Source organism: Simochromis diagramma, unplaced genomic scaffold (genome assembly GCF_900408965.1).
Source record: "Simochromis diagramma unplaced genomic scaffold, fSimDia1.1 OVJJ01000802.1, whole genome shotgun sequence".
NCBI lineage: Eukaryota > Metazoa > Chordata > Actinopteri > Cichliformes > Cichlidae > Simochromis > Simochromis diagramma.
In genome coordinates, this window is record NW_024387492.1 from 10,674,675 (window position 1) to 10,695,217 (window position 20,543).

General features: G+C 40.2%; 1 protein-coding gene across 5 annotated transcripts in view; it reads right to left on the minus strand.

Moving 5' to 3' along the window:
• sash1a (SAM and SH3 domain containing 1a) overlaps positions 1-20,543 on the minus strand; it is a 168,260-nt gene that overhangs the window by 55,688 nt on the left and 92,029 nt on the right. The window contains exon 1 of one of the 5 annotated variants that reach the window (XM_040017302.1): positions 15,244-17,576. The exons of 3 other annotated variants lie outside the window; for them this stretch is intronic. The gene's annotated coding sequence lies outside the window, so the exon portion shown is untranslated. Of the gene's footprint in view, positions 1-6,963; positions 7,504-15,243; positions 17,577-20,543 lie in introns of those variants that run through there. One more of the 5 variants, XM_040017303.1, reaches the window with a different exon arrangement.

Sequence of the window (20,543 nt, forward strand, 5' to 3'; positions counted from 1 at the left end):
TCATGAAGCTCGGCCGGCAGCTGCGTCGGTGTCAGGGTGGCACTGCCAGGCTGACTGCTAATGTCCAGTGCGTCATCTCACTCTGTGTACTGGGGGTCTGCACTAGATGCACTGCGACAGGCTAGTTTTAGAGAATGGGAGAAATCCAGAACTGAACACATAAAGTCCCACAAAAGAAATTATACTTGTGCTGACGTATCACTATGCAAATATATACATGTACACAAATGATTAAAATTAAATAACTTTAGAATAAATTTAGAATAAACCTTTTCAGCAAATATTTTCATCAGTACAGTTTTATAATAAATTATACTAGACTGATATGAGTACAGCCACAGGGTGTCATTCACTGTCTACATGGATGCTTGTTAACTGTTATCTGGGCAGCAACTACTTTAACGTCTATAATGTGTATAATGAATTGAGGCAAAATAAAAAGGACGTTTCATTAAATATAAATACTTTAACATGATTTTTTGAAATTGAATTCCTCACATTTGTTAGATTTATTAAAACTTAAAAAAAACAACTTTCACCCTCTTCATATTCTTCCACGTGCCTTTATGTGAGAGTGAATATGGGACATAGTGGGTCCCCCTGCTGTTGTCTTATATATTTACAAGCCACAGTGCGCATGCCCTCCTCGCCCTCTCCTCCATGCAAGACACTGGACTGTTAAATGCTCTTGCACATATTTTTATGTCAAATCAGCCAGGCTGCCATATGTTAGCCTCAAAGCTAGATACAGTAAAAATAGGCTTGGCCCCCAATGTTATTAATGACCATGTGTGCTGTGAACACGCTGCATAATTATCCCCTGCAGTTTTATCCAAAGATCAGTTTTATAGTACTGGCTTCAGGTTTATGGGACTCAAATACACACTGGGGAGCAGAGGCATGCATGCACACTGAAGCTTACGCAACCAGAGAGGGGAAACGATAACATAGCTTTTCCTTTACTATACAAATCCAAATGCTAACAAGACAGTAGCCAGTGGGGCTCAATAAAGATTTCATGGGTCTGTCTCTGCCCAAGTACTCTCACCTGTTGTTGCATCTGATGTTAGTGAGAATTTAAACACCACAGGAAGAACAAATATTGGTCCAACATTCAATTACTGAGCACTGCCTGCAGTGAAATAGATACTTCTTTAAAATCTGGGCTGTAAAAACTAGGTGTGTATTATTTAGAGAGCCCATTTCATGGACCTTTTTCACAGCAACCACTCTGACATGAATTAGGGGAGATGGGAGTTACAAATGAAGGTTCAGGTCCATTTAGATGTGAGCCTTCATTAATGTGACTGGTAATTCTTGCGTTTAGTGAGTATTTCATGGCAAAGCAGCTGATGTGAAAAAGGCCTGTTAGTGGAAACTAGAAGACAGAACATTCAGGTCCTGCAGGAGCACAGAGAGACAGCGCTTTTATGTGTATGGCGCGGAGAAGAGTTCCTGTTCTAGAGATGCCACATTATCCCTGGCACACACACACACACACACACACACACACACACACACACACACACACACACACACACACACACAGCGCACTAACTGTCAAAATAAGAAGCAGCATGCAATCTGCAAATCAAATCTAAAATACCTCAAGCCCAGATTTATCATCTTTTCAGTTAGCTATGCATCACAAGCATTTACAGATTCCTTCACTATCCCTGTAGATTTATATCACTTTGCAAGCAGCAAACAGAGATGGCTGACATTTGGTTATGTATTAGATGTTATAATAACTTGTTAGTCAGCCAGCTCCAGGCTGCTGTGGTACACCCTTCTGTAATTACTGTCAGCATTCACGCAGCCATCATATATCTCACACGCACACAACCCGCAGCACACGATCTGTCACACATATTTGGCCATTTGCACATTAAAGGAAAATAAACAGCCATGTTGAAATACATGCTGACTCGCACTGGTGGATGGATATCAAAACCTCAGCGCAGAGTGCTTTTCAACACAAACATGTGCCCTAATACTCTCTGCTGTTAAAGTCTTACTGGTAAAGATATTGGTATGCACTCGGCCAGTACCACAGTTGAATATTTTCCCAAAACTATTATTCAATTTCAGGAGTCAAAAATGGAAAAAATAAAACAATTTTTTTTTTGTTCCCTCGCTTGTGTGACAAAACCTCTCTCTATTTAAACAGAGATAATGGGATTTAAAACCTCTGCTGCTTTGCTCACAATCTGATTCATTTTCTTATGTTTTCAATTTTCAAACTGAATAATTCGACTATAAACACTTTATTACCACATTTATTTCTCAGTGTTAAATCACAAATTCTCTGGTGGGGCCTCTAATCAATAAACTACATAGAAATACATTTTTAGATTCTTCTTGCTAATAAGATTGACATGAAATCTCAGAAAAGGAGAACAAAACTACTGTTTAATAATAGATTAAATTACAGATGGGCAACAAATTAAAAACCTTAAGCTTCAAAGCCCACAGTCCATTGGCTCTGTTAAGTTAAGGCTTTGCCGGTATGGTTTGGATCCATTTGTCCCCTTAAATGAAAGGATTGAAGGAAAGCTTCTCTACCAAGATGACAATGTCCACATTCATAGAGCTTAACTAGTAAGTGAATAGTTTTGTCAAATGAAAGTGATGTGAATCAGATGCTGTGGTCTCCATGGATACTGAACACCTTCTGGAGATTTGGACGGTGCTCTCTGCTACCATAATCAAAACACCAAATGAGGGGATATGTTTTGAAAGAATGGAGTTAATCCCTCCAGTAAGAGTTTCCGAAATTTGGAGAGTCGGTTCCACGACCACTGAAGCCGTTGTCGCATTGTGGCTCAACACCTCAAAGTGACTTGGTAGATGTTTTTCCATTAATTTCAATGTTTTGTTAAGTGACCACAAACTAATAATCTACTAGTGTGAAAAGTTATAAACCGTGGCCTCTGTTCTTCAGAGTAAATGTGTAATTCTGTACACCTCACTTTGCTTTCCACATTTAACTGTGGTCTGACAGCATGTACAGTATGTGGATTGGTTAGAGCACATTACATAAGACATCCCCACTGACACCAGCGGCTAGTTCGGTTAGCAGTCTATACTTCACCACAGCGCTTTCACATTTCCTTTCCAATATTTTCTGAGTCCTACTTGTCGTTTGTCTTTCCACTGTCCATTTATATTTCCTTATGCATCCTGGTGGGACATCGAGTTTTATGCTTGCACATGTATGTGTTTCAAGCAACCAGTATCTCAAATAAAGAGACTTAACGGCTGACATAAACATCAGAATTTAAAGTGGATTTTTGTGTAGATACACTTTGATGTTTAATTTAATAATCACAATTTGAGCAACATAATTCCATTTTCTTAAGAAACAGCATAGTTGATTGTCAAGCAGGATAATCACTATGCCACTGTTTAAAAAAAAAAAAAAAAAGAGAGAGAAAAAAAGACTTCTTTGTCTAAGAGTAACATGTAGCAGTTTCAATCCGTCTCTGTCTGTCTGGCTGTCTACTCAAAACTCAACCACACAACACACAAACATAATGCAAACTCAGCTCAACCACTGCAGCCCTCCACTTTCACAGGAATTTCCCCCTATTTCGGCCCAGAGGATCCTGCTTACACCGACAAAATATGAACCCAGTGGCAGCATTGAGCCACAAAAAACACAAAACAAAACATGTATATTTTCCCAATGACTTAAAGGGGTTCACATGGTGATGTACAAAGCACTGGTCAAACTTGTGGATTGTGCTGTCAAGCAAGTACTTTCAATGCTCACAGACACAGTTTTCCTGTTCTCAGTAATCTGCTTCTGTTCAGTAAAGCCTTTAGGCCTTTAGTTTCAAAACTGTAAAGCGATGTGTGTGTTTTTAACCATTTTTCAAAGTATATGAATGGACTTCACTGGATGTAACATTAAGGAGGCCTCTATACAAGTGCTGATATCATAAATAAGTTTTTGTTATAGAAACATACAGATACCTTTAGTACGTTTTTGAAATCCATTGCCAAATACTCCCAATTAAAAACGGGGCGTCTACAAAAATCTTTAGGAAAAATTGACAAATCTCAATTTCACCTCTATATTTTCACCTTGCCAACAAACATGCCAACATCCGAGCCACCTTCTCATCTTTGTGTATAGCGCATAGAGATGCATGGCAGGAATTAGTTCTTTTCAAAATCCCCTTTTCCCTTCTGCCATCTATAACCATAATTATTCCATAAATCACTACAATCAATTAATTGAAAAACACAACTGTCACCTTTGCTGCCTATCTGAATGTTTTTAAACCACATTTTTGTTCTGTAGCTGCCTCATTGAAACAAAACCTCTGAGATGGTAAAGCGACTTAGGTTACCATAGTGATGGCCCTGATGTTTGGCAAACCTGTGTTGATGCTCGTTTCGACCTGACGAGACCTCATTATGGGCTGGTGGGGAGTCCTGTCTGAAATCTCTGGCCCAGACGGTCACTCAGACCTAATTAAACACACCTTTCTAAATCTGACTCGATTCCTTCGTCACTCTCCGTTATCCACGTCCCTGCAGATCTAATCAGCGTGCAACCTGCCAACTTACAAACACAAACAGCAAGAACAAAAACCCCACATCCACGGTAATAAATGACACAAACGAAACAGTCGGTGGTCATTAGCTTTGTGGCTTAAATGGTTGTCCTTCCTGTCTGGGTTAGAGGCCAGCCAATGCACCAGTAAAAGGCCTGCTCCTTTGCCCACTCTCCCTTCTGGAAGAGTGAATCTTCTCTGAAGCCAACACAACTCAGCGGGACCAGAAGCAGGATAAAGGTTAAGAACCCCATGGAGATAAAATTCATGTCGGTTAAAGTAGAGGTTTGGCTACAGATTAATTTGCCTCGAGTAAAGACATGTTTCTAATAATAGTTGCTGCTTTTGAATAGATAGTAGGTTTCCTTACTGATAAGTAAAAGATGCTATAAAAAGAAACAGGCAATCCAAAAATGGGACAGTTATTAGTTTTTAAGTGGTTTTGTTATTAATAATATTTTCATTATTTTTATTATCACCAAAAAATGTCTCCTGTAAAGGTGCCATGATCAAACTTGGCCCATATTTGTGGAAAAGGGGGGAAAAAAAGAAGAAAAAAGAAACCCTGGTCGATCTAGTAGGTTTCAAAATATATAGAAGCAAGATAAAGAATCTGGCAAGGCACTGATGGTCAGAGGGATGAGATCCCCGGGGGACATCCAAACACACACATATATGCGCTCACAGGAGGCCTGAGTTGGCAAAGACATTTTGTGCCGCAGGGTTTGGTTCTGAGCCCATGCTGGCTAAAAAGAGATCCATACCCTGTGGCGCTTACCTGGCATTTAGCCGAGACCACTCTTTGATTATACAGAATTTTGTTTCTTGCACCGTGTTGTCAGTTTCTAGAACATTTAAACAAAACAAAACATACCAACCATACCATACCAAAACGAAACTTCATACCACTCTGTTTTTGATCAGTTGTATAAACCTAGAAGCAGTTCGATATAAAAATGGACACACCAAGAGGCAAATGACATGAAATATCATTACCAAATCCTAATCCAAAGGCACACACATGTGAGCACATATGCTCAAACAGTGACACCTCAGTTTTAATTATTTTCTCTCCCTTGCTTTCCTTATACACACAATTTTTCCTCTTCGTGTCAAAGCCTGGAATATATTGAAGGACAGCTGCAAGATGATCTGATCCAGATGATCTCAAAGGAAAAAAAAAAAAAACCCAAAACATAAGCACACATGGTCTATAAAGCACAGACCTGACGTGAGCAAAAGAAAAAAAGAAAAGTAAAGATGATGGCTTAGAAACTTATGTTGTTTTTTTCCTTTAATTTGTCATCTGGCTCATTTTGTCTTGTGACCACAGATAAATAAACTCCAACTTCATTCAGGTACTTCACATGTCACTATAATTAGAAATAAATGAGCCATGTTGAGGTATCTCTGTTCTCCAGGTACCACAGAGTAAATTGCCGACTGGCTCTTGTATACCTCACCCTGCTCTCTAGATTCAACTGTGGTCTGAAAACATGTAGTGCATGTGGATTGGTCAGAGCACATTAAGCACTCCTACTGACATCAAGAGCCTTGACCACAGCTAATTTAACTCCTTTGATTTCCTTCTTAGTTGCATGTGATTCCTACCACCGTCCTCTGACAATTTATATCGCTTTATGGCATCACATTTACACATATACATCTATGTGTTGTCTGAAAAAAACAAACAAAAAAGAGCATAACTTAACATTTTAGGTAACAAAACAACCTCTTATTTTGGACTTAATTGCTGTGTGTTTCAGTCTGTGAAATATATTTCGCTTGAATGGCAGTATGTGATGCCCCAAAACCTGCATACATCCTACTGCATTAATGGTGCCTTCACAGATGGGCAAGTCACCAATGCCATGTGTGTGAATGCACCTCCATGTCAACACAGATGCTGTACAAGCTGGATGGTCCCTCTCCTGTTTACGCACTATTGTACAGATATTATTATTTCAACTAGTTTAAAATTGTAATTACACAGTTGGTTTCATAAAAGACTGGGCGATAAAACACACACACAGAGAAACGTGAACCTTTTCTAACCTTAAAATGTGGGGCATCAAATTTAAAATGAGCATATTCTTATTTTATTTAGCATTAAAGTTTGATATGTTGTGTTTGAAATTCAGTAAATATGGGGTAGAATGTATAGCACAGCAAACAACCTACTAAATGCATTTCATTTATTGTGATACAAAATATAAGTATAATGAAATGCAAGGTTTTTCCACTAATTACCAAATTAAGAGGGCACCAAATAATATAACAGCATACATATGTACCTGGTGACAAAACATTTACTTTAGTTACTGAGACAAACAATTTAAGCATGCATGGTACTTACACTATATGGGTGTTAAATATCTAAAGGAACAAATTTACTCACAGAAACAGGAAAAGAAGGAAAAGATCTCCAAGGATAAAATCAGAAGTGCCCAACACTGCACTTTACTTTAACTGGAGCTGGAACAAAGTCTGCTTCGATTTTCTCCAACGTTTAGCTCAGTCATAACCTCAGCTAGACGTCTGATTCAGTCTGTTTATGCACGCAAATGACTGGCATTAGAAACCCATGGACATGTGGTGGAAACATGTTTACAGCTGTGGCCTCGGTTTGGGCTATGATGTAATGGCAAAGAGAAAGGTGGGGAAAAGTTTGCCTTTGTCCATGACTTGAAAATAGGGACGTTTTTGGTAAACCATGATGAGAGCAAACGATTTAAATAGGAACGTAAATAGAAAACATTGATTGAGAAGTGGATAGAACAAAACGGGGAGGTTAAAAGAGGATGTTTCATGGGTCCAGGGGGTAGGAAGGACCAGGGTAGGACCAACACACAGCTGGAGCAACAGCTCCCCCTGGGGCAAAGCACTGATAATGCTTTAGAATTTCTAGGTAAAGTTGCATTGAGCCATACAATTAGCCATGAGAATAAACCACTGAGAACTGAATAACATCTCAATATATTCCATGTTCTCCTGGGAAAGCTTCAATTCAATTTTATTTATACAGGGCCAAATCACAACAACAGTTGCCTTAAGGCGCTTTATATTGTAAGGTAAAGAACCTACATAATAGGTTAATAATAATACAAGGAAAACAGAGAAAACTCCAACAATCATATGACTCCCTGTGAGCACGCGCTTTGGCGATAGCAGGAAGGAAAAACTCCCTTTTAACAGGAACCTCCAGTGGAAGAACCAGGGGGGAAATCAAAGGCTCTACCTCCCATTCTACTTTTAAATACTCTAGAAACCACAAATAAGCTCACAGTCTGAAAGTGAAGAGCTCTAATGGGGTGAAATGGCACTATAAGGTCATTAAGATAAGATTGGGCCTGATTATTCAAGACCTTGTATGTGAGGAGCAGGATTTTAAATTTGATTCTGGATTTGACAAGGAGCCCGTGAAAAGAAGCCAATAAAGGAGAAATGTACGCTATCTACACCATGTCAGTGCTTTAGGGTCCCCTAAAGCACTGACATGGACTAAAAATGTAGATGCTGACTGTAGATGTGAATCTAAACTAGCATCTGCATGATGTGTTGGGCCAAGCCCTGTCCATAGAAGCCCCACCCGGAACCCACAGGACCCAAGGCATCCAGTGCCAGCGTCCTATGCCAGACCCCACAAAAGGCCCCATACCCCAAAGGGTAGGCTGTTTTGACAGCATACAAGGCAAGTACATGATATTTGTAGTTTCATCATAAGTTCAAAATAATAGCGCCTAATTTTTTTGTGGAAACTGGGTTGTACTGATTTGTACTTTCCTCTGTTCTCGCCACACTCTCAACATACTGTTTTATGCGTTTACCAGCCAGCAGCCATTACACACCCACCTTCGAATGACACATCAATCAAGGCAAATGCAAACACGATAAATAATTCACCCATTGATTCATTAGTGGCAGTTGATCCCTCGATGTTTCATAGTTCACGACTCATTCACACACCAACAGGTTCACGAGCACACGTGTGCTTGCAAATGAGCACAGGCACCGTGTACTTGGCTTAGAAAACACACACACAGTATGCGGTTCACGAATGCGGTTGGTACTCTTGTGATCATTTTTCCATTCATGCCTGGCAACACAGCTGTCCTAGGAAGAGGCAACCATTCATTTATGAACTGACTGTTGCTTGAATCAAGAGCAAAGCCTGGACTGTAGTTCAGCAATCTGGACAGAAAACCACTCTGGAGGGAGGGCGCAAGCTGTGTTCACATGCTAGATGTCACCGCAGTGATGCAGCTGGTGTGTTTAAAAGCAGGAGGACGTAATGGGTTTAAATATCCGATAACAATATGTGTACGCCAACAACGGCCCACAACATAGGCATAGATGATGAGGTTACTACCACTAAAAAGGCAATGGGATGCGTGCAGGTCTCAAAATAAGGTTCATCAGTATAACTACTAGGTTTACTTACAGGAAATGCTTTCATTATTATTTAAATTACAGCACACAAAACTGATCTTTTCAAAACACTCTCACAAATGCATGGAAAATCTGCATTGCATACACTAAATAATGCTCTCTGGTATTTATTTTACACATTAGTACTACCGAAATTCACTAAAATTTAGCAAGAGTCATCAAGCATGGATCGGATAGACATGCAAAGAATGTTTGCTGCACATGTAAAAAACAGAGTTACATTTGAGTTGGAATATTTTTCTTGTTACCAACTTTAAATAAACATAAAATCACAAAAAAAAGGTTGCCAAGTAGAAAGTCTCGTGCAATTTTTGATATTTTGCAGTGAATCACAGATAAATGGAAACAACATTTATCAGTTTCACACATTAATCTCTCGAAGAAGAATGCGGTGATGAGCACAAGAGAAAGACTGATTTCTCAAAGAAAACTGCTCTCTTCAATAACTCAACATTTCCAAAGCTTACTCCCAGCCTTTTTGAAGTGTTTTTATACCGTACAGTGAGAGAACTAATACGCTGTCACTGTTTAAACCACATTAGCAATATGACCAATGCCACTTACAAATTTTAAGCAGTAAAAAAAAATGGAGTACTGATATATTGGCCAATATATTTCTGATAGACGAACCCATTTATACACATGCTCTGTCACAGATATACTATGAAGGCTAAAGCCTGTGATCATTGTTTGCCAGTTTTCCTGCAATGCATTTCACAAACTAGTTAGCATCAAGACATCCTTTGGCTCGCTCTGATACATACTCTGCTGCATTAGCTAACAGTGCTAAGAGTATTGTAAACAATAGAGTCTGAGTGAAACTATGTAATGAGACCGTTTCAAGTAATGCAGTTTAGTTGTGATCAAACAAAATATGTTCATACAGTTTATTATATGAAGACATATCTGCTAATAATATTTTCCAGCTTGTATATTAGTCTGGCTTTACAGTGTTAGGATGTATAAAGCATATAAATATGGACGTGACTCATTTTAAGCCAGTTCATATTTTAACTATCAGTTCAATTGCTGATTAATTGCTTCCCGAGATAAAATTCTCACTTTTGGGAAGCTGGGGGGGAGAGACTGCATGCTTCGTACTGCACTACAAGACTTTAAAACTAACTGACACAAAAGGAGTCAGTAAAAGGAAAAACCAAACATTTTGGAGAAAAAAAATATTGTCAAAGGAATGGCTTTTCCCCACTAGGCAGTAACAGTTAATTTGCCTATTCCCCTTCTATGTACTCTCAGCATTGGCTTTGGGAGTAGGGCTTTCTTGTGTGCATGTCAGAGCTCTTTGCCATGTTGCATGCTGGTGATTTGTGATGCCTGTGAAGGATCAGAAGGAGGGGCTTCGGGGGGGGGGGGGGGGGGGGGGGGGGTCGGCAAAGCTGTAGTGTGAGAAAGTTCTGAAGGCGAACACTGGCTGCAGCTGATATGAGTCTCCCGGGACTTCCCCTCTGCTGAGGTCATTCCTCGCACTCCAACACTCGTACATCACTGCTGACATCACCACTGATCCTTGCCAAACCGTTGCCACAGGCAACACAAACAGGAAAAAGCATGTGTGTGTGTGTGTGAACGCTTGTTGTTAAATAAGACCATTAAACTCCGATGGTGTACTGAGTGACGAATGATGTGTTATACACAATCGTGCAAAAAAGCCTATCATCCATAAAAAAAGAAAAAAAAAATACATTTAATATATTTCAATATTAGCTCTGATCCAAATGCCTGCAGCTGTTCTGCGTGTTTATTATAGGTGAAATCTGTATTAAATACACATTATGAAAATAGCTGTGCAATTCTTTTCAAGAAAAGACTGTGCTTTTCATTAAAACATGATGTTAACATGCGTTTAATGTGTCTCTGCATGTTTGCCTTTGTGTTGGTACATCTATGTGTGTGAGTGTGTGTGTATGCCTGCCGCCTTTCCTGCACCCCCTGCTGTGCCAGTCAATGCTTAGACTCTTGGGAAGTGAGGCGGCAGTGCCAGCAGTAATCACAACTCTTTGTATCCACACACAGGGGCGAGCTATAATCAGGGAATGTTCTTTAAACAATAATAGCTGTAATCCTCTCATCTCAATATGATGTGTAACCTGCTCAAAACTTGGATTTTTGCAGGAGATTTATACCTGGCCTCCACCTTGTTTCAAAATAGATTTAATGAGCTTTCAAAGCCAGCTTTCATAATAATTGCTGAACCATAGAATTACACCAGCCAGAGCTACAGAAGAAAAAAATGACAGGGTGGAAGAATAGCGATAATCTTCAGGGATAAGCTCAGCAATGCACAGCCCTTTGAAGAATACCTACAGAGAATCAAGCATGCAGGACCCTCTGAGTATATGCAACTACCACGTGTATGCATACCCACAAATTCTTTTGATAGTAATATATACTATAGATGTATTCAATGTGACAACTAATAAAACTGATGGTCGATGCAGTGACTTCTGATTCCTTCACTCATTATATGCCTAAAACAAAGACTTCAGTGTTGGTTATTAGCAAAATTTTAATTAAATTTGCCAGGACTCATTCAGACAGAAGCGTGCGTGCACACACACACACACACACACACACACACACACACACAGATATCTTGTTCCAGATGAAAGACGAAACTGGCACAAAAAAAAAAAAAAAAGAAAGATACGACTGATTGAATTTTTGGAAAAAAAACAAATGGGGGGAAAAGAATCTACCTGCAAATCTTCTGCTTCACAGACTGTAGAATAAACTATTGTGGCAAAGCTGCAAGCACACCAAAAAGCAATTAGGCTGTAAAATGAAGAGATTTTTTAGCAGATTGCAGATTACTTGCAACGATAAAGACATTTGGTGTGCTACATAAATGCCCACTCAGTCTACACAGAGTATTAGCATCATTTGTATACCTTCTGAAAAACAATTAAGGTGAAAAACAGAGTTTAGTCTAAATTCTATTACCTTTCTTGCACGCAGCATAATTATTATTGCTAAACATAATATTAAACATACATACATGTGTCACTTTGAACATATTTGCCTTTATTATAAGACTGTCACAAGTACTAGTCAGGGAGCAGATTACTTTGGACATCACCCATGAAGCTCTGTGTGCAGCCATTGGTCTGTCATTAGACCCTGCCACAGTTGTATTCATGGGAAGAAAAACAAAGACTGCGTGAAATCCAAAAAATAAATTCAGGAATGTCTAACAAGGGATTGAGTGCCTCTCTGCAAGCAGCTGCAGCAAAGAATGCCTAAAGTCACAAAGTTCATCCGTAATATGAAAAAAATATTTATATTTAACTGTAGACATAAAACACTACAACATAGTACCACAACATGCAAGTGGTAATGTGTGCACTTTACACATGTGCGCACACATGTATATAGCAAACATATCCTCCTCTACTAATAAGAGATTTGCCAAAGTGAAGTTACTCTGGCAAATCTCTCATTTAAGGCCACAGAAAGTGTGATGTATTGCACATGAGCCGAGATAAGAGCAGAACCAAACTCAAGTTCTGCTCTTATTTGATGGTTGCCATGTAGCCTACTTTCGCCCATCCACCCGTCTGAATATCTGAAGACCTACTGATATGCTCAACCAGATTTGGCTGGTTTGAATAAAACACAAAGAATGCAAATAACCTCTATGTTCGCTTACAGTACTTTGGTTTCTCCTTGTATTTATCCACACTGACTTTATCATTGTCCATTTAGTCCCTTTTTGTCAGTTTCTTTGACATCAGTCAGTTTTTTTGGTCTTGTTCCATAAATATGAGAAAGATCGTTGTACACGATGTACTGACACCACTGCTGAATGAATGTTATTACACAGACCAAAACAAATCAGGGCTTTTTAACGCAGCTCAACACATGTCACTTTTCTCCTGGCTGATTGTTGGTTGGCACACAGACAGTGCGATGTAGTGTCACTTGTGCCAAGTGACACTACATCATTGGCTGTAGCCCTCAGTCCGCTTAGTGACATCATGATGTAAAACATACACACTTGGTCGACATCCACTACCACAGTATAAGAACTATACGGATTACAAAGCCAAAACAGGACCACTTTTCCAGTCCATCACTGTTATGCTATATATGTTTTATATATATCAAAACATGCTTACTATGAAAAGCAAAAACTCATGCACCCTAAAATTATAGTATCCACAGTGATGTCAAGTCACAAAGAGAAGCTATTCACACTGTAAACCCATTCACAGCAGTGACCTCAGTCTTACTCATGCCACCTGCACTGTAACATCATCCCTCTTGCCTATATTTCGCACAATGATGCAGGCTTGACTAAAGGCCATAAGTAATATGAAAAGTAGCGGTACAGGCAGACGCAGACCAGCTGCACTGACAGAGGGAGATGGCTGAATTACACATGCACATATGGCAGAAACTGCATAGTCAAACAATTCCTGGGAGGCTGTGGAGGAAATAACTGCTGGTGTTTTATCAATGTCCCCAATCTTTACCTCCCCCAATCGTGTGTGCTACACAGAATCCGCCAAAGCAGATGTAAGGGGGACGTTTACCCCTTTAAATCATCGTGCATTCACGCAGCCTCGCCTGTTGCCTAATATTAATAATCAGCATACACCTGTTGCCATGGCACATGGCTCTGCCCTGGTATGGATAAACAGGCGAAGGTTGACCAGCTTTGGCAGAACATTGCAACAGTAGGCCTGCACGGCTTCTTCTGGCAGATATATATATATTTTTTTACTTCTAATTTCAATCCAGGAAACTGATTTAATTTCAAGTATAGCTTAGCAATGGGCTAATGAGCTGGAAGGCAGTAGAGTAAAGAGACCGAGAGGGAAAAGGACTTGTTTTGACAGCTAAAGCCTTGTGCAAAATTTCCTATTAAAAACTTAACACATGGTAAGGCCAAAGCCCTCCAACAAGCACCGGCACCAGTTTTTCTCTGAGCCTAAATAGTGACGCCGCATGAGTGTCACTTCAATCGGCTTAACGCTGGCTTCACAGTCCTTTAAATGTGTATTGCATGTGTTTAAATGTGTGTACATTTGCCCATGTTCATTTACTGTATTTGCACGCATGTGAACTTAAGGACTGTGTGTGTGTGTGTGTGTGTGTGTGTGTGTATGCAGTGTTTGCGCTTCCTCCCATACATCAGACAATCACAATAACATTGTGAAGTTTGCTCTTCCTGCATGGAGGGAACTTTGGCTCAAATACACTCCCCTTCCTCCAATTTCTAACCTTCTCTTTTCCCCCCCCCCCAATCCATGCCTTTTTCCTCCCTCCATCCGCTCCCTTGTTCCTTGTCAGCTGGTGGGGAGATCCAGATGTGAAGGGAGACTGGGACAGGAAAAGCAAAGGGAGAGAGGGAAGGAGAGGGAGATAGAAATCCACATCCCCCGGTGACAGACTTCATTGTCCAAGACCTTTTTGGACAAGGCCTTTACAGACACATACACACAAACAATTATGCACACCAAACAATGAAGTCCCTCTAGATGACAAGGCCCGATTGAGTGTTTGTGTATTTCTCCTCCGTATGTATGTGTGTGTGTTTGTGTGTGCACATCTGATGACAAAGCAATCAATGAACAACATCTTGCTGGAGATTTGCTGTAGATATTTAGCTGAGTTATTTACTGGGGGGTCTTGGCCAGGCATGAAGCTATTGTTCTCGTTTAGTGGGAAGAGAGAAGGAAATCAATACAGACCTGAGAGAGCGAAGCAAACAGTGAGTAACAGATGTATGCCAGCATCCCCCCCCCCCTCCCTTATGTTTTGCTCCCTCCATCTTTGTTAAATTCTCACATTTACACCATCAGGTAGGGCCAGGGGCTGATAATTACATTTAAATGACATATACACGTGCATCTGTACAGAATTCCTTAAGAAACTATACACAATGGCAAACACATGCACACAACACACTCCTACACACCACGGAGCCATATAAAATAAGTTAATAGAGTGAGTCAGCAAAAGAAACAAGAGGCGAGCTGAAAGGGCTCTCACTACCAGAGCATGTCTTTCACCAACTTACTCAATGAAAAAAAAACTAATGAATTATGTTCTTTACATGGCATGCCAAACTGATTGTCTTATTTAAAAATCTTCCACTGAAGATATCCCTCAGAAAAACTTGTTATGCTACTGAAAACCTTTTGACAGGCACCACAAATGAATGAGACAAGAATATTCCTCTCTAAAAAATTTAAATGTCAGTACTCACCGCGAGGCTGTCGCTGAGTATTTTCCTCCCACTCTTTCTGCCGAGCTAACACCGACTAACTCTTTAAGAATGGGAGCAACAAGTAGTGTACAGTGGAGAACAATGCATGTCTGCCAGAGCGCAGCAAAGCGTAAGCAGAGTGGAGACACACAGAGGTCCAGTCATCGGGCTGCTGCTCACATGGGACGTGGAGAGGAGGGGAAAAGAGGAAGGGTTAGCTATAGAATAGTCAAGAGTATAACTCGAGTTTGGCAGGGGGAGGGATCTCATCCTTCACTCCGCATGTCTTGCCCTTTTCCTCTCCTCTATCCAAAAATGTTTCAACATGTCTCAAATTTCTTCTCCTTCTCAAAAGTGGAGTTTTTTCTGGCCTTCCTCTTTCTCCGTACACTCCCCTTTTCTTTCGCCATCTCTTGTCTCTTTGTTCTTACTGTCTTTTCATTGCACACACAGACACACACTCACACACACACGCGAGGGTCTCTTTGTTTTCTCTGTTATTCGGTTATGAACAGCCCTCCTGTAAAACTGTTTTGCTGTAAAAGTCAACAATGTCAAGCTCCACCTAGACACACAAGCAGCGCAAACATGCTAAAATAAAACACAGACACATGGGAGATCTTTACTAATGTAATATATATGTACACGTACAAAGTGAACCAGCTAACCGGTTGTCTGTTATGGTCATATATGCAATCACAGAAACAGAACAGAAAATTACAGGGCGACTTTAGATCCCTCTCTTTCTCTCTCTCTCTCTCTCTCTCTGATGTCACTGGTTTTTTTTCCTGCCTTTTCACTGAAAGGCCCCAATTCACAAGTGGCCCAGATACCGCACTGTACTGGGGAAAGGAAGAAAAGCAAAAAGGGAGTCAGAGAAAAGAGTAACTTGATACAGTTAAAGCAACAATTATTTGAATGAGTCACTCGGCATTGAGGTTTGGGGTGTTTTTTCTTCTTTTTCTATGCTAATTTGTGAGAGGGAAAACGAGACCAAAGAGACAGATGGGGAGGAAGAAAAAAACAAAACAAAACAAAAAAAAAAACAATCTTCCCATTTTGGAAAACTTCACCTCCTGAGGACTCCTTGAGGTCGTGGGAGAGGAGGAAGGAGAAACTGGGGGGATGACAGATAGTAACAGTGAGGAATGGAATGGCGGGGCAGACATAGGCTTGGATAGCTACCAGAGAAATGTCCCACATCCACTCGCCAGGAGATGGCTCACCAAAGTCAGTGTTGCTGACACAACCAAATAGCATAGGGTACGCCACTCTTTCAGACGCGAGGGTGATGGTGAGCAGACAATGACATGCTGGCAAATCAGAAACAGTGCACATTATTTAAGCAACTGAAGCTCAAAGCACTGTGAAGCCATATCTAGAGGTGATGTGCAGCTGCTAAAAACATGTAACTACAAAAGGAGGAAGTCTATTTGGTCAGCTTGCATTTTCATCTGTGTTTCCAAAGCTGGTAAAGATGGGCTGGAGAGCCTGAGGCGAGATGTATAGCTCAACTGTAAAGACAAACTGTGCAGCAACTCATTGCAACTCCTGCTACATGGAGATGTTTGAAGTGTAGCAGCGCAGCTTTGTCTCAACGCAATAAATGCATCGGGATCTCCTGTGTAAACCATTTCAGCTGACCTGCATCCTGTTTAGACCTGCCATCACAACGTTTAGAGAAGCAAACAAAGTGCAAGGGTTCATGTAAATGCGCAGCGAAGGACTTGCAAAAAAGGAAGAAGAAAAGAAGAAGAAAAAAAAAAAAATCACACAAGTGAATCTCAAGGATGTGCAGAGACCAGGGAACATAAACAGGCTGTCTTTAGGAGTGTATACACATACAGATGAAGGCAGACTGAGAAAATGCGGTCAACATTCTTTGTTCAAGTGGTTAGACAGCACATTTCCTGCAGATGAAGTTAAATATTTTTCATGTTTTTTTTAGCTGCTAGACGAGGCAGTTCCCGATGCTGCGTATTACACCTTCAGTTCAGATCAGTCAGTTATAACAAAAGCAGCACAAAGCTCCAGCCTTTAATACAGCCCATAAAACCTTCTAATGCATGAACAAGAGAGATTTGTATTCTTTTAATTTCAGCTAGCAAGCTAGATACAAACCGCATGAGCATGGCCACTGCAATTAAAAAATTAAAAACAAAACAAAACCCCAAAACAGTTCAAAGGGGCATGCTGTAAAATAGCCACGCATACTCGAAAGAAGCTGCACAAGCAGGTACAGGTACATCAAAGACATTCCACTGTTGCTGAGCTGGCTTTGACTGCATGAAGTTGCAGGTCACTGTAGTTATGACAAACAGATATACTTTGATGACCTAAAGAGCCGTCCTTTCTAGTGTCTAGTGTTTATGAAGTATTGCTTTTGATCAGGATTTATTAAGGCTGACTGTTTAATTTATGTAGCCCAAAGCAAATAAAGCTGCTCTCTTGTCACAAGGGGTCACCACATCCAATAGCACTGCATTTCTGATTTGGTAGATTTTTTTTTTTTTTTTTTTAAACAAGAATAGATTTGTCTCTCCTCCCAGGGAACTTTTGTTTGTCAGGTGAATGTGTAATCCACTACATTATGGCCTAATATATACATTTTTTCGAAATCTTGGAAAAACCCCCAATATATTTTCATATTACAATTACTTGATCTGTTTATTGTTTGATTGTAAAGGTTTCATTTGCTGCTTCTTGCTGGACTCTACTCTGTCTCATACAGGGCAACACAGGAAAAAAATACCATCATCGAAACCCTCACAATCAATTAGTAGAATGTAAATGGGCCATTCAATTACTTTAAGCACTATCCTTGTTCCTCCTGAGGCAAACAATCAAACAGCAGACACAAATTAACTCGGAACAAGAGAATTTGTCTAAAATCCGATCCCCTGCTAGCAATAGATAGGCAGCATCAGAGCATGGGTATATCCTGTGCCCAAAACAATTTGTGACATGCCCAATTTTAATTGTTCTACCTTGGTTTGTTCATGTTGATTAAAAGGTTAGAAATAGGTTAGCTGTGGTGCAAAACATCTAAAGTCTACAGGGAAAAAAAAAAAAGTGTTTCACATGCATGTTTTTGCAAGTCCCAGTTTGAAAATTAACAAAATATTTGCCCTTCCAGCAGAGACTGTTTCTGAATACTGATTATGGTAACCAGAGATAACTAGACAGTGTACATTAACACATCGATGCCCACAGAGACAAGGCTCTCTTCACCAGCCAAGACTGGGTAATGAGTCTGAATACACACACGCGTGCGGGGACAAACACACAAAGAAATAAAGAGAGAGACGGCTTGAGACAGAGGGAGCTTCCAGAGCTTTTCACAGACAAAATAGGAGAGAATTTCACAAAATCTCAGGCCAAATGCCTGTGCGCATGCACACCTGCAGGGTTTTTTTTTTTTTTTTTTTTAAACGTATCAAAGGTTTTTTTGACAGCTCAACCATGCCTGACAAAATTCAAAAGCATTCATGAATTTTAAACAAGTGGTGGTTAAGGAATTTAGCAGCAACATCACGTTTAAAGCAATTTATATGCAAATGTGTGACGAGTGGCAGTGCACAGGACTGCAGAGGAATTAGCACTTGCTCATTGACTTAACTTGACCTGCTACACTAATATGGACTCCCATTAATGAAGTACCAGCATCAACCACCACAAAGACACATGAGAGATGTATATGAACAGTGTTTAGACAACACTCCACACCACTGTTTTCCATGCATTTCTTTTTCTTGATCTCCTTGACCCCACAGGAAGGGCAGTGGTTTTGTTGCCACTAGATGGCAGTAAAGTTCTTGTCTTATCCCCCCACACACACACACAACCACACACACACACACACACAGAGATACTAGTAGGCATGCCAGAATGGGGAGTGAACGTGATGAGAGACCACAGCAGAAAGCAGACAACCAGACTCAACCGCAGAGCACGTAGGATTGAGGGTAGGAGACAAAAAGTCCAAGGCTTTTCTCTCACACAGCACCACTGACATGTAAAAGTTTACAGCTCCAAAGACCGAGCTGGCATGCCTGCAAAATCATGGCTCTTTCTGTCCATCAGTCCAGGTAGATTAGACTATTTTTTCAGGGTTTTTTTTTTTTGAGTGACACCAGCATGCCTGGCTGTAAAATTAAACGAACCACCATTCTGTATCGCATATTACTATCAGTGCTGCAGGCTATGTGGGGGTTGTTGTTGTGTTTTGATGAAGAGAGACAGACAAGCTGGAAGAAGCAGAACTCCATTAGTTTTAGCCTCGAGGATTTTGAAGTCACAGTCCCTGGACCCACCACGTCAAGCTGCGTGATTTTATTTATTTATTTTTTAATAGGGTTACCTTCTGTAGTCTTCTTACTGACCTGCAGTGAGACATGCTTGTGGATCTTTTTTTTGTTTGTTTGTGTGGAGTTTAAAGATTTCTTGAATGAGGGGTGGATTGTTTATTTTACACCCACTCAGGTGCTGTGAATTCTCTGCACTAGAGAAAGTCAGAAGAAGACCAATGTCATTACGATTGAAGTTTTCGCAGTTATCAGCGGTGGACCAACCAAGATTGAGTCAAATTGCAGCTATGATGACTAATTATTATGGACATTTTCTCATACTTGCACTGCAACCCTCTTTTTTTTTTTCCCAGACTGTCTTACTTACTCAACAGCTTTTTATTGATCTGTTGGTTAACTGATCGGTCTACCACTACAGACACCTTTGAACTGACTGCCAGGAAATTTCAGACAGATACTCATCGTTGTGAATTCACACCATGTTGGTGTTTCCTTGGAATTCACTCGTCCCAGATTTACTATAAAAGTCTGAGCAACTCTTAAATGGATTTTCTTTTCTTATTTTTTTTAAGATTATTATTTTTTGGCCTTCTAGCCTTTATTGGGTAGAGACATTGTAGATAGATGGGAAAGTGAGGATAGAAAGGGGAAGACAAAGGGCCACAGGTCAGACTCAAACCCTGGGCCTACTGCTCTCTAGGCAATATTTAATAGATTTTAAAGAATTTCGTGTCTTGGTGATAAGGACTTTTTCATGTAACCCCCCCCCCTCCAGTCAAAATGTAACCACATTTAAATACCTGTCTTCAAATAAAATTTGTGTTTTAGCATGTTAACACACCAAATAAAGACCATGAACATCACTATAATCTCTCACTTGTGCATACTTCATAGTGTAAACCTTTATTGTTTATCCTCTCCCTCCCCTTTCCTTCGGTCTCACTCACCTTACGGCTCAAATCATGGGTTTAGGACCATACCGTTCAGTCCAGA